Consider the following 9,977-nt stretch of genomic DNA (forward strand, 5'->3'; position numbering starts at 1 on the left):
AAACTTCAAGCCATCAACTTAAGATAAATAAGTAGTAACTACAATCCTTGCCTCATAGGGGTGTCTGCTCAACTAGGGGGAATAAAGGAACCACCCACCTCTTCTTTTACCAGCGCCTTCTCTTTATCCTCTTGCCTTGGTCTGTGATGTTATCCTAACTGTGTGACACAGGGGTTATGGCACTGTGAGGGAAACTCGGCATGTCCTTCTGAAGAGAGGCCCAAAAAAATAGAAAGAGTTTCAAGTTCACAGTTCCATGTTTCAATTACAGTGGCGTTATGTGTTTCTACTGAGTGAGACATGTTTCAAGCTAGCTTGTTAAGAATGATTTACACCATAATTCTAGGAAAAAACAAATGTGAGTGACTGAGATTTGAAAGGGAAGAGTAGGGGGGAAGTGCCAGACTAAACGAATCCTAAGTAAATAGGGTGAGGTTGGGTCTTTTTTTCTTCTTTTTGGTGTTTTTCGTTTGTTTGTGGGGGGTTTTTTGTTGTTAAAAAAAAAAGAAAAGAAAAAACAGAAGAGAAAGATGTATGTATTGTTGGTAGTTACTTCTCTCACCTGGGTTAAATAAAGCCAAAAAAACCCCAGAACTGTTCCATTTGCTCCATGTAAAAGCAAATTTTCAGGAGAGGACAGGTGTTTCTCTTAAATTTGCAAGATAGAATCTTATTGGGAATAAGTGGTACTGGAAATAAGAACTAAGGGTTATACTTTTTTACCAAAGGTGTCAGAAAAGGTTTTGTTAGGGTGAGATAAGCATTTTCCATGAAACAATGAGGTCGTGACATGAGGTAATTACACGGTGACTGGGACACAGCGCATGGCATACTGGAGCAATTGCATGATACCTACGTGGTAGCACTCGTAACTCTCGTTATCACTGCCTTATTATCTCCTGATAACTATATAATTAGTTTGTGTCACCAGAGCATCCTAAACGTATGCCTGTTCCAGCTACTCTGGTAGAAAAAAAAAATAAACTTTTTTGCAAGGGGGAAAAAAAGCTAATGAAGAAAGTTGCCAAGAACAGATATTTTGTAATCTGTGCTAAATCTCTGCTGGAAAACATGAACAGTAACGAAGCTGAGAAGACAGTAAAAGAAATTCGGGGCAAGGTGCCAGACGCCCAGACGGAAGGAGAATGTGGACCAAAAGATTGCGACAATCGGGTAATTATGGTTTATGAATTTCAGCTTTAATCTGTAGTTCAGTGAGTCCTGATTAAATATCTGTTAAACACAATTAAAGTTTGTTTTTGTATTTCACCGTCTTGATCAGAATAATTAGAGACTGCGTGTTTCATGTCAAAAGTAGCAAGAGGAATTTTAGTGAATGAACATCGTTTTTAAAAGCCATTTGTAGCACCAGCTGTTGGCATTATTTTATATTTTAGTGTTATCAGCATAAAGATGGTCCTCTGGATGCTGAATAGTTTCTAGCAGGACACGGATATTATGCTGTCATGATGGGCCTGTGCTGATGAGGCTAGAATGTTTAAGGGCTAGTGTTCACTGAGATAGTGGATGGGTGAGAAGCAGGTCAGGGAGACAGGTCTTTTAGGTGAGATAAGAAGGAAGTCATCTGAGTTAAGTTTATCCAAGCAAGGATCAGAGGGAGGAAATTTCTCATGGTAGAGTCATACATTAACACCTGCAAACTCCAGGAGATAGTGAAAGACAGGGAAGCCTGGTGTGCTGCAGTCCATGGAGTCACAAAGGGTCAGATACAACTTAGCAACTGAACAACAAGAGTCATGTGTTAACATCTGCAAATGCTGGTTAGCTTATTCTGACAGATTGTATACAGTGCCTGAAGGCAGGGCACAAGAAAGATATGATGGGAAGTGTGGAAATCTCTCCTGGTTGGTTCTTGGTTAAAAATCTGTGTCTTTATTTTTAGGGTTAATAGAAGGTACTACTGAAAGAACTTACCGTATTAATAATTCTTTGGCTAGAGATAGCAGTATGAATTCTGCTGAAAGGACAAGTTAGAATATAAGTAGGATTAACTGAAACTAGGTTTGGTTTGTAAGACCCTACAAACCAAAACTTAAACTATGATTTCCATACACATGTGACAAAAGTGAGTCTGGAGAGTTAAGTTTCTGTGTCTTTAAAAAATATAAGCAGGTAAAAAAAATATATATATATAAGCAGGTATATGTAAAATTTTCTATGCAGCTATAAAGAAATATGATACTATCTTGCTTGCAATTTGAGTCCTGGAATATTTTGAACCCAGCAATAGAATAACGGACCTGTTCCCCAAAGAACAGGCATGCATGCTTAGTCACTTCAGCCATGTCTGACTCTTTGCAACCCCATGGACTGTAGCCCACCAGGCTCCTCTGTCCATTGGATTTTCCAGGCAAGAATATCAGAATGGGTTGCCATGCCCTCTTCCAGGGACTCTTCCCAACCCAGGGATCAAACCTGTATCACCCATGTCTCCTGCATTATAAGCAGATTTTTACTGCTGAGCCACCAGGGAACCCTCCCTAAAGAGGCCCATGTCCTAATCCTCAGAACCTGTGAATAGATTCCCTTAAATAGCAAGAGGGACTTTGCAGATGTGAGTAAATTAGAATCTTGAAATGGAAGATTACCCTGGATTCTGGATAGGCCTAAAGAAATCTCAGGTGTTTTTGTAAAAGAAAGAAGGAGGAAGGAGGGTCAGAGTCAGAGAAGGACATATGACAAAGGAGGCAGACTCAGAGCAGGGGGCAGAGATTTGAAGATGCTAGACTGCTGGCTTTGAAGATGGAGGAAGGGACCGTGAGCCAAGGGGTGTAGCCTGCCTCTGCTGCTGCTGCTGCTGCTAAGTTGCTTCAGTCCTGTCTGACTCTGTGCGACTCCATAGACGGCAGCCCACCAGGCTCTGCCGTCCCTGGGATTCTCCAGGCAAGAATACTGGAGTGGCTTGCCATTTCCTTCTCCAGTGCATGAAAGGGAAAAGTGAAAGTGAAGTCGCTCAGTCGTGTCCAACTCTTTGCGACCCCATGGACTGCAGCCTACCAGGCTACTCCGTCCATGGGATTTTCCAGGCAAGAATACTGGAGTGGGGTGCCATTGCCTTCTCCGAGCCTACCTCTAGAAGCTGGAAATGACAAGGAGAGGGATTCTTAGAATCTCCAGAAAGATGCAATCCACTGACACCTTGATTTAAGGATTTCTGACCTCCAAAACTCTAACAGATTTGTTTGAGACATTAACATTGTGGTACTTAGTTACAGCAACAATAGGAAACCAATATGGTCCCCATGAGCTTGCTCCATGGATTTGATATCCATTTAAAACTTTTCCAGTTAAAAGTGCATCTGGGTATGAGAAAAATAAGCCTCTATGAATTTAGTTTTTTAAGACCTATTCTCCAGGCTCTCTGTCATTTGGAGGTACCTGCTAAGGTAAGAATTAAGAAAGCCTATGCATTATGAATTAAAATAATGGGCAAATTCAACCCCACCCCCAGCACCAGTTACCCACAATACATTTCACATGAATAGAAATGTTTACAGGAAGGGAGAATTGGAGAGTAAGAATCATTTTTCTAACAACAATAGCAGTTAACAACCCACGGGTTGAACCATTTCACTTTGCTAATATTCAACCGTTTTGACTTATAGAAACAGCAATTTCATATGGTTCAGCACACCCAGTTTTTTTATTTTATTTTGCTATTATATTATTTTTTACCCAGTGTTATTTCATTTGAACCTTCTAGGACTTGGATTAAATTTTTCCCCAAATTTTGTAATTAATAAATGCCAGAGAATTTCAAAAATGATTGTATATAACATATTCAGGCGAAAATGAGATTGAATCCCAACTGGTCAAAGGTATTTTAGCAGAATTGAGGATGTACGCATGTGTCTCTTTCCAAAAAGTGTCAGTCTTAAAACTTGTAAGAATGCTGTAGGGCAAAGTGAGCTTTACCTAACAGACACAGAAAATGAGTATGAAAAAAACACTCAAATAGGCAGTAGTTGAAACTTGCTACCTAGCGTCTTTGTATTCAAAAGAACATAATAGCACTATCAAGGCGGAAGGGGTGGGATAGCATAGTGCTTTACACTGCTATTGCTTGAAAGGATTCCTAGCCTCCTCCCACTTACGGCTTCCTTTGAAATTTTGGTGAAAGCTGTGGACCCTCTCCCCAAAAGATGACATAATACCTTTTCAGAGGATTCACAGGCCACCTAAAGCCTAATGTTGGACCTCAGATTAATTACCCCTGGTTTACACTTTCTTCTAAGAAAAACACTGTGGGACTAATTCATTTGACATAATTTGAGATCAGAATTGTGAAATCCTCATTTGTCACATGATTTTGTACCAGTCATTAATGTACATTGAGGCCTAGTCTTTTAATTAGTAAAATTAGCAATTTTGATGCTAATGTGCTAGGAAAGTGCATTTTTGTTTTTTAAGCATTTGAGGTTCATTTAAAGAACCACTGGGATGAAAAGCACACTCCAGTATTCATTCTGTTAGTTCAGTCACTCTTTTGCGCATTCATTCAGCAAATATTTATTGAGCCCCTACTATTCTAGGCACTGGAAATATAATAGTGACCTGGACTTACAGGTCTTCTTTCCTCATGGAACATTCTAGTTAGGGGAGATAGTTAATAAATATGTAGACATACTAGCACACATTGATAAGTGAAATGAAGAAAATAAAAGTATAACCTAACAGATATAGCATGTACAAAGATAGCCTCTGGCTGAGACTCAAGTGATATTAGAAACCAGTCATGTGAAGATCTGGAGGAAACTGGAATAGCAACAGCAAAAACTCTGAGCCTAAAGTGAGTTAGGCATGTAAATTATGAAATAAGGTCAGGGAATAAGGAGAAATATATTGGAGATATGATCACAAAAGAAGTTGGAAACCAGATTATGCAGGCTTCAAAGTGAGAAGTTTGAATTTTAGTCTCATGGTGGTGGGCAGCTATTGGAGATTTATGTAATAGGATCTGATTTCATATTTGAGGAAATCATTGTCTTTGCTGTATAGAGATAATGAAGAGTAGGGGCGCAAGAAGAGAAGTAATTCCCACTAATAGTTAAGAAAATTTCCAAAACTGAAGATAGGAAATAATCTCATGACAGTGTAATATATTACTTCATGGAGATTTTGCGATATCTTATGATGAGTAGCCAAGAGAGCCGAAACTGATTTATGATGTATAGCATTCCCATCTTTGGTCTATTCAAGGATTATTTTGGCCTAAAAACATTCTTCCTTAGAGGAAGAGGAAAAGGAAATGTGAACACAGTCCAACAATGTTTGCAAATGAAGCAGAGTTATTTGGTGGGGAGAAGATCATTAATGTAACTGAGAAAGTCACCAGCAACTGAGCACCTCAATTGGTAAGGGAGTGATTGAGAGCTTGGGCTTATTTTACTAAGGGTCATCATAAGTTTGCCTCTTCTCCTAAAACTTGCCTAAGATAACTTGTCATCTAAACTCTTCTTCTGATACTTTTAAATGTGAATTGAAATGTCCTGATTCTTCACCACTCTACCCCTCAAAGTAGTCTACACAGAAGATTACTACAGTGTTTAGGGACAAATGTAATGTAGTTTGAATGAACATCAGAAAAGAAAGAAAGTATGTTATGTTTATAGGTGTTTCCCAATAGAATTAAAAGATGAAGTCCTGGGATAGGTATTTAGTACAATGTATTGGGACGTTAGTGAGTCATCCTCATTACTTGAAAGAAGTTTAGCTCTATTATACTTTGTCAGCCAATAAAAACCCTTTAATAAATGGTAAATCATAATAAATCTACCCAGGAATAATGGCCTGTGTAAAAATGGTACTGTTAGCTTCTGGACAACTTATTTTCACTAACTAGAAAATTATATGAATCATTTCTCAATAATATTCATAACTGGTATTAATTGGTAAGATATGCAATTGCATTTGAAAATATATCTAGAAAATAATTCAGAAGGCAAGGAACAGGAGCCTTTTCCAATGGGATGTTCCTATGAAACCAGAGGTTACAGCTTCAGGGTATGTGTAAAGAGATGAGAAAGCTGCACTAGAATTAAGGGTAACTAGCTGAAAGTGATATTGAATTTCATAATCAAAGTTTCTAGAATGACCTTGTAAATTACATTTCCAGGGAAACATGCACATAATAGTTTAGTATTATGGAATAATCTTATTCCGTGTACCAAAAACAATTAGGTACTAAATATGAAATACATATTGCACATACTAAACGTACTGAGCTTATTTAAATGAAAGCTTAACAAAATGGTTGTTGTTATTTTGTTGTTTTAATTAAAGTTGAAAATCTTATAATAGAACTTCCTGCCCTTCTGCCGCCCCAGGTCTTCCTGCTATTTTAAACCCTTCCCTCCCTTCAGTTCCCAAACTGCCCTTTCTCTGGGGAACAGAATATAAATTATCCTATCTAAATTTCAGGAATGACTATTCCCACGTGAGAGCATATCAAAGCTGGGAAGAGAATACAGAACTTTTAACAACCAGTGCTATTCAGAGTAGCTCATCTGCTACCTCCTAATAAAACTGGTTGTTAATCTTTCCTGATTTGTCTACATCTTTCAAGTAATAAAAGTGTCTAAACCATAATGCATTCTTCCAGAGAAGATAATCAGGTAACTTAATACCTCTCTGCTCAGTGACACAATGTCCCTTTGTATCCAGTCTTGAATTGGATTGACATTTCTAGCTGACACTTTACATCAAAGGTCACTCAACTCAGTTCACTATCTGATCTTTTGTCTTCTAGCATATTCCTAATTCTCAAAAAGATTTCTTCATCTCTGGCAGTATACTGAGAGCTTCCAATTTCATTATCTCATTGGTATATTTCATTAATTATTAAGATCTCTCTAATTGTAAGTCTTTCTTCCCAGGAAAATGTCTGAGTCCCATCATTAGAGATATTAATAATCAGAAAATTGTGAACACAAAAAGTGTAGTTAAGTTGGGCATAACACTGAACTGCCAAAGGAACAGAGAACTCTCAAATAGAAAGAGCTCTCCTAACTGTAATGATTTCATAAGGACCCATTCACTATATAGTTAATTTTCTTAAAATGGAATGAGCCAATATGAGTATAGGATTTCGTTTCCTTTGTTTATTTATGTTGAGCCATTCACCACATACATATTGAAAAACAATTTTCAAGGCGAGACCAACCAGTGTCTGGTAAATTAACATACATGTGACATTCTGAAGGGTATCTTTTATTTTCCCTCCAGTTTTGGCTGTCTCTACCCCCTTAAAAAAAAAGAAAAGCATAAAAATATCATGAGCGAGTAATATAACAGAACTACCAAAACTTATTTACTGAAAAATAAACTACAGTCATTAAACGTTTGATGCTGTTGAAGTTATTGGCAAAAAAAGGTTGAACAGAAATTCAAATTAAAGGTATATTAGCTGAGGAAGAGATATATGTGGAATAAAACTTTCAAATAATAGAGCATTTACCAAGGTATGAATAGTTTATAGAGTGCAAGTTAGCCTATCTCCCAAGGAGATTTGATAGTAAACGTAGATGAGATTGGGAGTGTAGGGAGGATTTAAAGGAAAAGGTCAATATAGGTTGAATGTGGAAATAGAGCTGTTGGAAGATATTTTGAAAATCACGAGTTCATACTATGTAACTGTTCATCTTTATCCTACTTTGTAGAAACAATGCATGAGCAATCCAGAAATGAAAGGAAACCCACAGGAAGTAAACAAAGAATTAACTTTTCATAGGCATGCTTATCCTGTTTTTTTAAAAATTGTGTTTATATTGGAAAGTGGGATGTTGTTACCTTCCATAGCTGGAGAAGATAAAAAAAAGGAAAAGAAAAAAGAATGGAAGGCAACAGTATCTACGTTATTTCCCAACGCATTTTCGAATGACTCTGATCCAACTTTCAGTTTCAAGCTGTTTAAATCTATCTCACTGACAGGCCCAAATCTAGTGCTCACATGTTTGGGACAATTAAAGTCAGCAGGGTCTGTGGCTCCCTAACCCGGGCTTTATTGTGTAAGGAGTAAACAGCCACTTGTAATTTAGTGAGTAAGTGCAGGTCTTCCATGATGCACATACCAGCTCCACTGAAAACCGATCAATTTCTGTGCTTGGCGGTGGCATTCATAAGGCCCCTATGGAGCATTATCCCATGCCTGAGGGTCATTACTCTTCCACAGAAGCACTGACAGTTGTGATGAATGGCAGTACCTGGGAAGAAGAGTGTTTGGATGTTTAAACAGATTACATTTTCCTTTTAGAGCAGTAGACATTAGATCACATCTTAGACTGTCTACCCGTGTGGACAGTGAGGATGAAATCAGTGCAACTCATATGTGACTAGTGAGATTCAGATGTACCAATAATCGTTTCTATTGAGAGAAATGGACTTGACTTTGCATCCTGTCACGATATTGTGCATGCTACCAAGCAATAGGTGATAGCCATATACAGCAGCTGAGATGCTGGGCTGTCACCAGGCGTGAGAGCCCGTCCATCACTATTATCTACAACAAGACTCATTACCTGCCAGCCAGTAAACATCCCATTTACACCATCTGCAATGAATTAAAAAGTGACGAAAAGAATCACGATCTGTTTGAGTTGCAACATGATTGTCAAGTTTATTTTAATCTCTGGAAGCCTTTCAGTTCTTTGAGAGACTTTAGGGAAAAGTATATGATGAAGAAGTCCAGGGATAGTCCGGCACTGACGATTGTCAGGTTTTTTAATCAGGAATTTACAAATACAACTGGCCTCTTAAAATGTAAGAAATTCCAGGTCTTTGTCAATTACCCTTTTCAGCTCTTCCCTCTCTTTGGTTTTGAGGTATGAGAGGCCTGGGAATCAATGTTTGATACTCCTAAATTGATGCTGACTGCAGTGAGAAATATTTCATAAAAATGTATATTTCAACATAAACTCTGAGGCAAAGCTGGCACTGTATCCAGAAAGGAAGTAATGATTAGTTTCTAATTTACATGTTTAGTGATATCTTTGGCAAGTGCAAATTCCATGTCCTATGGTAAGGTTCGGCCTTCCCAGGTGGCGCAGTGATAAAGAATCTGCCTGCCAATACAGGAGCCACAGGAGATTCAATTGCAGATTGAATCCCTGGGTTGGGAAGATCCCCAAAGAAGGAAATGGCAGTCCACTCCAGTATTCTTCCCTGGAAAATTCTATGGACAGAGCTGCCTGGAGGGCTATGGTCCATGGGGTTGCAAAGAATCAGACACATGGTAAAGTTCTCTGTAACTGTTCCTACTTGAAGAAAGTATTGAGGTATTAAAAAGATAAAAAGATCTACTGCCACTAGAGACTATTTAATTATGTATGAGCAAACTAGTTGTCTGTCTAGATTATACATGTGGGCTGCCCAGTGGTAGAAACAGCAGAACAAAAGAGTAAATAGAGGTATGAGACACAAACCACATGGGAAATAGCAGAAGGATGTGACATTTATTCATATACATCACCTTATTTTAGCAGAATCGCTTGTTTTTGCATCTTCCTTTTTCTTCATCAGGTATTCCAACAACTAAATAACTTTCATTCTTGCCTTGAAGATACGGGTTCTCAGTGTTGCCCAAGTTACTGCTCTGAGCAAAGAGACCAATTCTGAAATGAGGATATTGAAGATAAGCCCTTCTGAAAATAGCCCTGGCCATGCAATAGGATTTTACTCCCAGAAATCCATCTCTTCCTCCCACAAATTGCCCTTGTGGTAGTAATATAGGAAGGAGATTATATATTACCTCATCTCTTTACAGAAAAAAGAACAAGTGCTATGGGAAAGCTTTGTGTCTTTTAATCATTCTAGGCATCCCCTGCCTTTAATATTTCACTAAAGAGGTCCTCCGTTGCCTTTAGAAAGACACTCTAGTGAGAGAGAAAGAAACAAGAGTAATGAAAATGATGACCTCACCTGGAAAGGCTTTCTAACCAAAAGGGATAAACTAGCTGTGA

At 38.2% G+C, this 9,977-nt stretch overlaps 1 protein-coding gene across 48 annotated transcripts in view; it reads left to right on the forward strand.

Moving 5' to 3' along the window:
- Positions 1–9,977, forward strand: part of ZBTB20 (zinc finger and BTB domain containing 20) — an 825,041-nt gene that overhangs the window by 592,657 nt on the left and 222,407 nt on the right. The gene's annotated exons all lie outside the window — the stretch shown is intronic.

This window comes from Giraffa tippelskirchi, chromosome 2 (assembly GCF_054371585.1).
Source record: "Giraffa tippelskirchi isolate mGirTip1 chromosome 2, T2T-mGirTip1v1.2.pri, whole genome shotgun sequence".
In the NCBI taxonomy this organism is placed as follows: Eukaryota; Metazoa; Chordata; class Mammalia; order Artiodactyla; family Giraffidae; genus Giraffa; species Giraffa tippelskirchi.